This window comes from Phoxinus phoxinus (assembly GCF_949152265.1).
Source record: "Phoxinus phoxinus genome assembly, chromosome: 7".
NCBI classification, from domain to species: Eukaryota; Metazoa; Chordata; class Actinopteri; order Cypriniformes; family Leuciscidae; genus Phoxinus; species Phoxinus phoxinus.
In genome coordinates this window covers 2317040-2330092 of record NC_136882.1, presented here as the reverse complement: position 1 = coordinate 2330092, position 13053 = coordinate 2317040, and positions in this window count along the sequence as shown.

The window sequence follows — 13053 nt, the reverse complement described above, 5'->3', positions numbered from 1 at the left end:
CATGTAAGCCCTGCCAGCGAGGGATGAAGTCGTCCTGCAGGGCTTGGGTGGATGAGCCACCTTGGATTTCCATCCAATAACCATGGGTGGGCAAAGGTGCGCAGAATTAGACATATGCGTTGCAAAATACAACTTTTCGCTTCTTCAATCCATTCTTCGACCGACAAAGACTCTGCAGTCACAGAGCCAGAAAACTGCTCCTGTCGAACAGGCTGGGTACTAGCACTGCTACTAGCATTGCCCGCTGTCTCGCCCCCCGAAAGTCTCTCATTTTCAGCCTGGAGCTGGTCCAAACATTGTTGCAGCTGCTGTAACTTCCCAGCTGACTCCTCTCTGTCACTCATATTGGTGCCAGCTGCTGTTCTCTATACATATGTGCGTATTCTCTCTCTCACAAACACACACACACACACACACACACACAGGTGCTGCTTAAGTAGACTAACCTATCGACACTAAAAGCCCCCCCCCCCAGCACACCACTCCACTTAGGGTAGAACAAACACTACAAACTCAGCCTACACAACCATGGCAATCATGCTCTTTGAGCCAGTTCCAAAAGATGCACACGTCGCAGCACTACACTGCACACATTGGTTCCAAATGGGTGAAACACTAAGCAAAGACTAGAACCCGGTAAGCTAGTCTATCCTATGGGCCCAATCCACACCGAGAATATTACTAGGAAGGGGGATGAAACAAACAAACAACAACAAAAAGAAGAAACCGCTAGCCGGTGTTCACAATCAGTTCATCAACACAAATCTTACAACACACCGGTTAGCGGGAAAAGAAAAAATAACAACAACAAAAACTAAACATTACAGAAAAGTGTCTAAAAAGCAGCACCTGCACATTCATACACATTCAAGAGAACAGCAGCCGACAATCGGATGGCTGCAGCGCCTCTATAAAAAAAATAAAAAAAGAGACCCAGTTGAATGCTCTGTGTGCCTAAAATTCCTAATCAGTCAGTCTATTTACATGTAGCTACTAAACACACGTTTTACTTTTTACCAACCACATAATAATCATAGCCATAACATACCTGCCTGCAGTCTAGCGATTGGGTGAGCAGACAGTGTTTCGGCAGTTCAGGATTTCACCAGGGTCACGGAACGCTGGCGAACATGACAACGGAGCTCCATTACAACCAAAACAATAAACAAGCAGGGATACGCTAACACCGCTAGATTAAAAATGTACCTCCTCTGTGCTCGTCAGTCTAGGCATTCCAAATCTATTTCGGAAGCGCACACACCAACAGTAGCGCCGTTGGCAATCACTCTGCAACACCTAACTCATCAAGAAGACAATAGGGCCTCGCTTAGTGCACTGAACCTATTGTCTTCTTTATAGTCATACAACACAGATAGTTTGGACATACATTGCGCTACAAACAGCACCCCGGAACACTGCTGCACTCCAACACGTTAGCAGCTAGCTACAATGTATGGCTACCGGCATGAGGACCCCAGGTGCCTATAAACATAGTTTGGGTTCATAGTCCTCAGCCTTCATCAGCTTCTGTTCTGTTGTTTATTCTCCTCTTCCCAGTCTGTCTAGTATCATGTGATTCACTTGCTTTCCCATTGTCCTCACAGAAGCCATCATCAAGCTCTCCTATAGTAGTGTCCTCTATCTGTTAAAGGATATTAAAAATAAGATTTAAAAGGTATAGATCACCAGACTGGAAATGTCCAACAGATGGCATTAATAACACTTTTTAATGGTAAGCTAAGTGGGTTAGTACAACTCGAGGAGTGTTAATCACATGATGAAGAAATTAGATAATAAAGAGATCGTACAGAGAAGCCAACATTTTGTAAATAAATAAATTTTGCATTTGTAAGCGTTTTAAATTTGCCTTTTATTGAAGTGCTTGTACAGGTTTTTGACAAGACAGCAAAATAAATACGAATTTATGACAACACACAGCACTACATTAACATTTCAGCAGCGGACATGGACATTCTGAAGTACGATCCATCATTTATTTAATATTTGTACACTTTTTTAAACAATATTTAATGACTTGGTTGCCTACTTTACATCCATGTTATTTCCCAGAGATGCGTTTAGGAAGACTGTGTGCAATCCGCAGCAATGGCAGAGAAATGATGGACGCAACTGTGGTGTTTTTGTTCGCACAGTGAGTGGACAGAGATTTGTTCACTACTTTGTACATTAATTAACATTTACATAATAAATACAATGAGTCTTCAATCAAAAACTGTTTACTAGTACATACAGAACATTATAGAAAGCCCTTTACATTTTCAGATGGAAGCAGAAGGTCTCAACATGTCTTCTGAGTTGATTCACCTTAAGAGTTTACCATGCTTCGTGTTGGGTTGAAAATATACAAACTGAGGTAAAGCATAGTCTCAATTTCTAAATTAAATAATGCTTTCTTTTTTTTATAAAGTTTGCTTAAACTACTCTACTATTTTGCTTAAAATCATACTGGTTTGCACCTCTTCTGTTCTTAGGACTTCACACCAAGGATGAGAACTGAGGCTGTTTGGTGTTTGCGTTTTTCAAAAAACACGGACCAAGTAAGTGACCATACAGCATTTTGCCATGTTATACTATATAGCTTGAGCAGTTATATAAATGTGCATGTGGTTTCTTCTGCAGAGCCGTGCATCTAGATGTGAAGACACCGCGATGGACTCAGTGTTCATGTGTAACCAGTGTCTGCACTGTGACTGCGCCGGCGTAAACCCAGCAATGGCCACTCAGTGTTCATGTGTAACCAGTGTCTGCACTGTGACTGCGACGGCGTAAACCCAGCAATGGCCACTCAGTGTGGATGTGGCATTGAAAAGTCATATCCTTATGAGAAGTAGGCAGTTTACATTTCCAAACAAACTTCACTCACTACATTACAAATCCATTGAGTGCTTTTGTAACCATCCCATTTCTTTTTACAGAACTCTATCAATGTTGAAGCAACGATTGCTGGTGAACGTAGGGACAGATCAGGACATTATGGTAAACAACACGAATACTTCATCACACCAATAACTGAATAAATGTCACTTACCTTTTGTAAGGAGCTTATCTGCATATCCAAGCTTTGTGACATTTACATGCATATCTGTTGGATTTTTTTGGAAGTGAACCATTAGAAAAATAATATATATTCGTTACACTTACACTTAAGCTGAAGATGAAACTTAATGAAAGGATTTCTCTTTGTGATGAACAACAGGTACAATTTTTTATAATAAACAAACAAACAATCAAGTAACTTTTGTAGGAAAAACAACAAATAAACAATTATTTACTAGCATTTGGAAATAAGCTACACTTCAGATATAACAAATAAACTGTAACAACGTTGAATGCAATGCCTTTTGCCAACAGACAGAGGGGATCGTTGATAGAACTCAACAAGTCACAAAGATTGACATGAACGAGTTAAGCAATACATCACATTGTGGAAGTACTAACTTCTGAGGTACATTTTTTGACCATTTTGATCGCTTATGTCTCGTTTCATGGGTTATTCGTAAATCAAATTAAATGCATTGTAAATGGTCGTCCTCTCTTTCCCCTCTTGGTCTTTCAAAGGTAACCCTATTAATCCTAAAAAACACAGAGGGCTTCCAAGGGTCCAGGCAGAAACGGTTTTGCAAACAAAGGGACATTTGGCGTAAGTGTGTGAAAATGGAAGTTTTTAGTTCCCTTTTTCCTGATTTTAGTATTCGCTCTATAGCTTTGTCTATTCTATGTGTTTTATAAACCCTTAAATTATTCAACTCTTATCATTTTTACAGAGCATCCAAAGATTTTGATCCAGAATGGTTGTGATGACGGAGGTTTGGCAAACACACTCCGGCTGCTGTGCCACACACATTGAGCCTCTGTCAGGACCTTTCTCTGCGCCCCCTTCCTTGTTATCTTTGTCACGTTTGTTGGATATTAGTCTATGAAGTAACTTTGCAGAACTAATAGTTACTTATTTAATACAGCAAAGGCTTTTGAGTTTGCTTCAATGTCACAATGTGTAGGCAATTTTATAACCATTTTCAAACTTTCATTACCTACCTTTCAATCATATTTTTGCTAGAGTTGCTGTGTTTTTTTCTTTTGCCAAAGGCATCTGAGCCATGTATACAATGGATACATTAAAAATAATATTAACTAAATGTTTCAATAATGCTGCCCTTGACTGTGGCATGTTCTGTGACAGGCAGTTTGTTCTCCTGCACCTTTCCTGGATGACCGGCAGCTGTAAAACAGTGAGAGATCTTGTGGCTGGCGCGACGCTTAGGTGCTGAGGCGCTCCATCACGGGCAAAAAGAGCGAATAAAATATAAGATAAGATGACAAATAGGTAAATAAGTAAATGGTTGCACTTTTTGTTTGCTCTCGTTCATCAATCGGAGTGTCTGGTAGATGTAGTGAGAGATCTTGAGGCAGGCGGACGGCTTAGGTGCCGAGACACACTCCATCACGGGCAAAAGAGCGAATAAAACATAAGATAATATAGCACATAGGTAAATAAGTAAATGGTTGCACTTTTTGTTTGCTCTCGTGCATCTAATGGAGAGTCTGGTAGATGTAAACAGAGAGATCTTGAGGCAGGCGCAAGGCTTATGTCACGAGACTCGCGCTCGGGATTAAAACAGCGGAAAAAATATATAGAGTAAGGGGGCAAATAAGTTGGATAAATAAGAGAAATAAACACGGGATGCTTGTATATTTGATCATGTGCATCAGTTGGAGTGTCTGGTCAGTGTGAGCCAGTTGAAACGTGTTTATTAAATGGTGAATATTGACATACTGTGCGTTCCGTTCTGTGGCAGGCGCATATATTTGTGACCGGTCGAGCGGCAGCTGCCCCTAGCGGTGATGGTCGAGCGGCAGCTGCCCCTAGCGGTGATGGTCGAGCGGCAGCTGCCCCTAGCGGTGATGGTCGAGCGGCAGCTGCCCCTAGCGGTGATGGTCGAGCGGCAGCTGCCCCTAGCGGTGATGGTCGAGCGGCAGCTGCCCCTAGCGGTGATGGTCGAGCGACAGCTGCCCCTAGCGGTGATGGTCGAGCGGCAGCTGCCCCTAGCGGTGATGGTCGAGCGGCAGCTGCCCCTAGCGGTGATTGTCGAGCGGCAGCTGCCCCTAGCGGTGATGGTCGAGCGGCAGCTGCCCCTAGCGGTGATGGTCGAGCGGCAGCTGCCCCTAGCGGTGATGGTCGAGCGGCAGCTGCCCCTAACGGTGATGGTCGAGCGGCAGCTGCCCCTAGCGGTGATGGTCGAGCGACAGCTGCCCCTAGCGGTGATGGTCGAGCGGCAGCTGCCCCTAGCGGTGATGGTCGAGCGGCAGCTGCCCCTAGCGGTGATGGTCGAGCGGCAGCTGCCCCTAGCGGTGATGGTCGAGCGGCAGCTGCCCCTAGCGGTGATGGTCGAGCGGCAGCTGCCCCTAGCGGTGATGGTCGAGCGGCAGCTGCCCCTAGCGGTGATGGTCGAGCGGCAGCTGCCCCTAGCGGTGATGGTCGAGCGGCAGCTGCCCCTAGCGGTGATGGTCGAGCGGCAGCTGTCCCTAGCGGTGATGGTCGAGCGGCAGCTGCCCCTAGCGGTGATGGTCGAGCGGCAGCTGCCCCTAGCGGTGATGGTCGAGCGGCAGCTGTCCCTAGCGGTGATGGTCGAGCGGCAGCTGCCCCTAGCGGTGATGATCGAGCGGCAGCTGTCCCTAGCGGTGATGGTCGAGCGGCAGCTGCCCCTAGCGGTGATGGTCGAGCGGCAGCTGCCCCTAGCGGTGATGGTCGAGTGGCAGCTGTCCCTAGCGGTGATGGTCGAGTGGCAGCTGCCCCCAGCGGTGATGGTCGAGCGGCAGCTGCCCCTAGCGGTGATGGTCGAGCGGCAGCTGTCCCTAGCGGTGATGATCGAGTGGCAGCTGTCCCTAGCGGTGATGATCGAGTGGCAGCTGTCCCTAGCGGTGATGATCGAGTGGCAGCTGTCCCTAGCGGTGATGATCGAGTGGCAGCTGTCCCTAGCGGTGATGATCGAGTGGCAGCTGTCCCTAGCGGTGATGATCGAGTGGCAGCTTCCCCTAGCTGTGGTACCAATGGTACTAAATAAAAAAGTGTTGCTGTAAATGGATTAGGTAAATATAAAAATGTAAAACAATCAAAACATCTACAATAAAGTCTAAAATGTATTTGAGCGTGTGCTGTCTTCTCTTTTAATTGTATATTTTTTAATTGTAATAACTGGATAGTTTGTGTTAACAAGCAACCACCCCCTCAGTGCCCCTTTTTTTGGTTTAGGCCACTGCCCCTCAAAATGTCTGTGCACGGCCCTGCCTAGCGGTGACGGGTCGAGTTGCAGGCGCATATAGCGGTGACGGGTTGAGTGACGGGTCGAGTGGCAGGCGCATATAGCGGTGACGGGTTGAGTGACGGGTCGAGTGGCAGGCGCATATAGCACGTATAACATATAACGCTATATAGCGCATATAGCGGTGACGGGTTGAGTGACGGGTCGAGTGGCAGGCGCATTTAGCGGTGACGGGTTGAGTGACGGGTCGAGTGGCAGGCGCATATAGCGGTGACGGGTTGAGTGACGGGTCGAGTGGCAGGCGCATATAGCGGTGACGGGTTGAGTGACGGGTCGAGTGGCAGGCGCATATAGCGGTGACGGGTTGAGTGACGGGTCGAGTGGCAGGCGCATATAGCGGTGACGGGTTGAGTGACGGGTCGAGTGGCAGGCGCATATAGCACGTATAACATATAACGCTATATAGCGCATATAGCGGTGACGGGTTGAGTGACGGGTCGAGTGGCAGGCGCATTTAGCGGTGACGGGTTGAGTGACGGGTCGAGTGGCAGGCGCATATAGCGGTGACGGGTTGAGTGACGGGTCGAGTGGCAGGCGCATATAGCGGTGACGGGTTGAGTGACGGGTCGAGTGGCAGGCGCATATAGCGGTGACGGGTTGAGTGACGGGTCGAGTGGCAGGCGCATATAGCGGTGACGGGTTGAGTGACGAGTCGAGTGGCAGGCGCATATAGCGGTGACGGGTTGAGTGACGGGTCGAGTGGCAGGCGCATATGGCGGTGACGGTTCGAGTGGCAGGTGCATATAGTGGTGACGGGTTGAGTGACGGGTCGAGTGGCAGGCGCATATAGTGGTGATGGGTTGAGTGACGGGTCGAGTGGCAGCTCCCCCGCCACGCAAAGATTTTACCCCCTCTCTTCCCAACCCTATGATATATAAAATAATGAATGCGCAGGCGCTTCCACCGACTTAAAATGGTAAATAACAAAATGATTAGATCATTCTGACCTTATAAGAGGCTACATATGCAATCTGTTTATAAAATCACATTTACTAATCAAGTAGGCTATAAGCTATCAACATGAAGGAAATCTGCTTCTGACTTACAGATGTTATTGAACCCGCGGGCAGTTCTTCTAAACTAATGTTAACCTGTTACTGATATTTGGTTTGCATAAAAAATGTAAAGATGCATCACTAACCAGATATTCATGGCGAAAACTTCGCCGACAGACACGGCGACGCGATACAAGGCCTGCGCTCTCAAAGTTGCTCAAGGAACTGAAGAGTTCTTCATAAAATGGCAGCTTGTGGTTATTTTTCGCGGCCATTTTGTACTACTGTATTTACATGTACAGTAACATGTCCCAAACTACATTGAAACCTAGAGTATCATATTGTACACAGCTTATAGTAAAATGTTGAGAATAAATTTAATTGAATATCGAAATCGTGGTCAGCTATTCTAAATTACGTTAAAGTTATTAGCTAGAATCCATGTATGCATACAAATATTAAGATGTTACCAGAAGACGAAGTTCCAGTTTGGAAGTTTTCAATTTGCACTGCTGTATTTAGATTTACAGTAACTGATAATTTCCCAGAATGCGTTGAAAATCTACAGTAACATACTGTCAACTGTGTGCACAGTACCTAACTGTTGAAAATACAAATTAATACTGTGAAAGCAACCACATCTACAGTAACATACTGTGAAAACAACAGAAGTCATTTACAGTAGCTGTATGTGAATGTAAACAGTCTGCAAAGTTGTGAAGCTGAAAGTGCATCATAAATTAAGTTAGTTTATCTTAGTTAGAAAGTTAGTAAGTCGACTGTGACGTTAGGAGTCCGAATCTGTTTTGCTAAGTTCACGTCACGACTTCCTACATTAGCATAATGCCGTCAGGACATCTTGCTGTAGCTCATTCGTGTGGATATCGGTGAAAGTAATCTTTATTTTCACTTCCCAAGGATGAGGCTGTGAAGAATCAGTGGTTATCATCTTTACCATGATACCACAGCAGTGTAATCCCAAACTTTAGCTGTGTTCCCTTTATTTTACCGATGACTGCTTCTCACATCTCGGAGTTCAAGCATTCCCAAAACGCTCGCTCTAGAATGATGGGTCAGTACCCAGTTTATCTGGACCTTCTTGCTCCTCCGAATCACAACCTGTAAGACTGTATTTCTACCAGGTGTTCAACATATGTAGTTTTGTGTTTTACATTGTGTAGGTCTCCGGCTAACTCACGTTATCATTAGCCGCGTTTCCATTACAGATTTGCGCAAATGTTTTGCGCTATTATCTAAATATCGATACAAAACTATTGCGAAATGACGGCGTTTCCATTAACCGATGTTATGCGGCTAAAACGTCCTTTTTTCTCTCGCGATAAGTCATTCCAAAACATCACGGCAGCGGACGTTGGTTTATATAATCTCACAGCCGCATTAGACATTATTATTATTATTGGAAGGAGACGTACGTGTTATCCAAGCATTAACGGCAGCAGGGAAAGACCCTTATATTCCAAACGAAATATAAGGAGTTTCTGGGTGTTTCACCCTCATTTCTGCTCTGAGGTTTTGATTGTGGCATTTCTTTGAGGTTTAGAATCCAGTATTCCTATAGGCTAATTATTGTTTCTTTTATGAATTTAATAAAGAACTCTGTCTCCTATTCCAAACGATCCATGTAGGCTACTTTTGTGTCCATTCGTTTTTCCTTTTTAAACCCGTAATTAAAAAAACGAAAAATGAACGGTTTTCTTTTTAAAACGCAAAGTTGAACACAACAATTTTAATTTGAGCTGGCTACACACTGCTGCGCAAAAAAAGTTAATATCAACGAATTTTCAGATGTTTGTTTAATGACTTTTTTCCCCTTTATTAAACATGTAAAATATTCACAAATTAATATGGAAAACTTGTTGATTTTACTGGTTTTCTAAGGCCAAATTAGAACCTGGAATTGACATTTTCCCGCAGTGCTGAATAAGAAGAGCCGTTAATATTATTAAACTATTGTTTTCTAATTCGGCTAAAAACATCTCCATCTCCGCTGTTAAGCAGATGCTCTTTTAGAGAGAAATGCACCTTTCATACGCATTACTTAATCAGAACAAAGTCAAAATGTATTAGCTTTCGATTCGAATTTGTTCGTTTTAAAGTGGACATTTCAAGCTTTAGCTACATAGGCTATATTTAGTTTCAGTTCTCGCACTCCAGTTCACGGAGATCATGAAAGCGCGCCTGATTGTTTTATTTTATTTTACAAAAGCACAACGCTTTCTTGTTATTGTGAGTTTACACAAATAAAAGTAGTTGCGAATAATGTATTATTATTTTCTGTATGACCAGAAATTATAGAGTATATTAAGTTGTTTCCACTGTTGATAGGGAAATGCAAGTGTTCACGCCCGCGCCTCCGTGCCATGTAGTGCGCGCTCCACACTCCACACATACCCTTAGATAGGCCTATGCGTCAAAATATTGTGTTTATTTGTGATAATCTCAGCCCTGTATTATTATTGTCTAACCCATATTATGAATGACATTTGACGAATTGCTTTGTTCCTTTTTTGGATAAAAGCGTCTTCTAAACATGTAGCCTAGTAAATGCTATAATAATGATGATAATTATTATTTGCGTACACGGACCCCAAACACACCGCGTCTTCTAAGTCAGGTGACTGTAAATGCGCAAAAACTGTTTCCATTGCAGTTTTGCGAAATATTCCTTTTTCGAATTGCCTGAAAAACCTCCTCATGCGAGCGTAAAAACTTTTTTGCGATAAACGAGAGTTTTTGCGAAATTGACGTGTTTCCAATGTGCGTATTTTCAATTCGCAATTTCAATTTGCGCAATTTGAAGGGTAATGGAAACGCGGCTACTGTCTTACTGAAATACTTCTGCTGATCAGCTGTGGGCCACTATTACATAAAACTGTGTCTATTAATGCAGATTCTGTCGTTCTCACTACTTTGAGTAAAGATAAAGGAAAGCAAGATTTGTTCTTCAATGTAACATCAGTCATTCATGTTAGTGCTGGGCTAACATATGCACTGTTATTAATACAGTTCCCACATGTGTTCCCGCAATAATTAGAAATACACATGGGTTTGTTGATGGACATCAGGAATTACAGTTGCAACCTGTCATAATGCTTCTCAAACAAATATAGAATAAAATAAAATAAATTAATAAAAATGAAAGGTCTTATTATTATTAAACTGAGTTTAATAACTAGTTCTTCTTTCATCATCAGACTCACGCTCGCATTGATATGGTCAAATCGCCGCCATCGTCCGTTACTGTCTTTAGTTTACGGTGTTCAATCTCTGAGCTGTAGGAAGCCTCCGGAGCTGAAGTTCAGTTATGGCAATGGGCGTTTTTGTTTTCGGCATGCGCGCTGTACGCGGTAAACCAATCACAACAACAGACTGAGCTGTCTGGCCAATCAGAGCGGAGTAGCTCGTGGAAAGAGAGAGACGAGTCGTTGGAGAATTTTTGAAAAATGTGATGTGCAATATGAGAAAATTTAAATGTTTTACCTTAATTTGATGCATGTACAACTGTTGTAGGAGACAACAAAACAACATTAGGAGACTTTAAAATAGGGGCCCTTCCCATCACACACTGCCTGCATCTGATGGATGGGACGAGTTTTCTATTGATGAAGTCCTGGCCAGCGGGGCCAGCGGGGGTCTTGACGCACACACACACACACACACACACACACACACACACACACACACACACACACCAGGGCTGCCAACTCTCACGCATTGAGCGTGAGACTAACGCAATTGGCCCTTTCACACGCTCTCACGCCACACATCCATTTCCTCACGCAGAAAAAATCGCGGAGCAAAGAGGACACTGACAACGACAGACAAGACAGAGCAGGGTACTTTGATATAAAATAAATGATCAGCTCTCAGATTCTGTCAATTTTATTACGCAATTCAAACAATAATACCGTTTTGGCGCTTGTAAATGTGACGTGACAGATCTCAGTTCAAGCGACACGTGATCAACTCGAACTCTTCTCGGCTCTGCTCTTACTATTAGTAAATAAACCCGAACTTACCGAAATGTATATGCCTCGGATCAATCAGTGTTTTTCAACCGCGGTAAGAAGTCAATAAAACAGGTCGGCTAGAACAATGTCACGTAAGTTACATTTACATCAGGAAAGCAATTTAATGACCATTTATAGGCTGGAAAAATTAGCTAGAGAGTTTTGTTAAATATGTCCACTATTAGGCTACATATATTTTTACTTATATCATTAAAATATTATAAAGTTGTTATTATAATAAAGAACGCATTATATTTTATTTAAGTTGTTATTTTTAACCTTTAATAAAAATTGCCTAGGGCTCTCTATGTTTTCAGCATTAGTGATTTATTTGTTAACATGTATCTACTGTAACTAATAATTATCAAAATGAATCGATATTGAATCAAGATGTCAAGCAATAATAAATACAGTAACCTGCCAGCAATTGTAACCATGCAGCTAAACATTGTAACATGTTGTCAGTAAACTTAATAAAAATAAGTTACCAAATGTTTTGACAATCACAACTTATTGTGATGCTAGTTTTTCCCCCACATACTACAACCCCCCAAGTTGGCACCCCTGACACACACACACACACACACACACACACACACACACACACACACACACACACACGCATACACACACACACACATACGACAATATCCTGGCCGGACTACTGTTGTCAGTGATATAAGGTGTTTGAAATTAACATGATTTCTTAATGTCTATTGACATATCAGGGCCATTTTATGATTAATTGAAATACAACACACACACACACACACACACACACACACACACACACACACACACACAGAAGATGGGGCTGTTGGCTACATTTTCAAAGCGCAGGATGACCTCATTAAGGTCCTGTGCATCTGGAAACTGTGTGATCTTTATGGTTCCTGTGTAAACTGCACACAGAGGACACTGGCAGCGGAGAGACCGGGACACACACTGAGTGCCAGCCGTACACAGTTATCAGCACGGTTATGTGGTGCCATGAGCTTCATCATCCTCATCAAGGCACCCATAGAGTCCGGCTCAGTGAAAGTCCACCTTCAGGTCCTGTACACCGTCATTTTAGCGCTGGTTAAACATATCCTGTGAACAGGGTTTGAAATGAACACCATGGGTTAAAAATCAGCAGTGGCGGGTCACGCTATCAAATCACGTGTTATTATGTTTCCTCACATTGCGGGAAGTTCGTGAGTCATCATGATGTATTAAATATAGAAACACACACACGTCACTACACAATAAGCGTTTGGTGAACACAAAACACAGTTATTTTCCAGCATCCACATGTCCTGTGATGTGTCCAGCTAAACACATGTGTGGGGATGAAGAGGAGATGCGGGATGACAGGGTGTAGTTCGAATACGAAATTGATGTATGAAATCCAAATTGATTATATTGTTTTTATTATTATATTATATTATATTGATATTATTACAATTGATATTGTATGTTTGCATACATTATGTATTGTGCATTAATTCATAGTTAAATAACCTAGACCTTTTGCAAACTTGTATTTTGCTTTAGTAAAAATTGTGTTCTTGCCACACAGTTTATTATTTATATATCAAAGCACAAGAAAAATGTAATACTACAACAAATTAAAATTAATTAATAACTGAGAATAATTCATTGTTAACTGGTAATATTAAAAAATAAGAACAAACTTGGTATTTT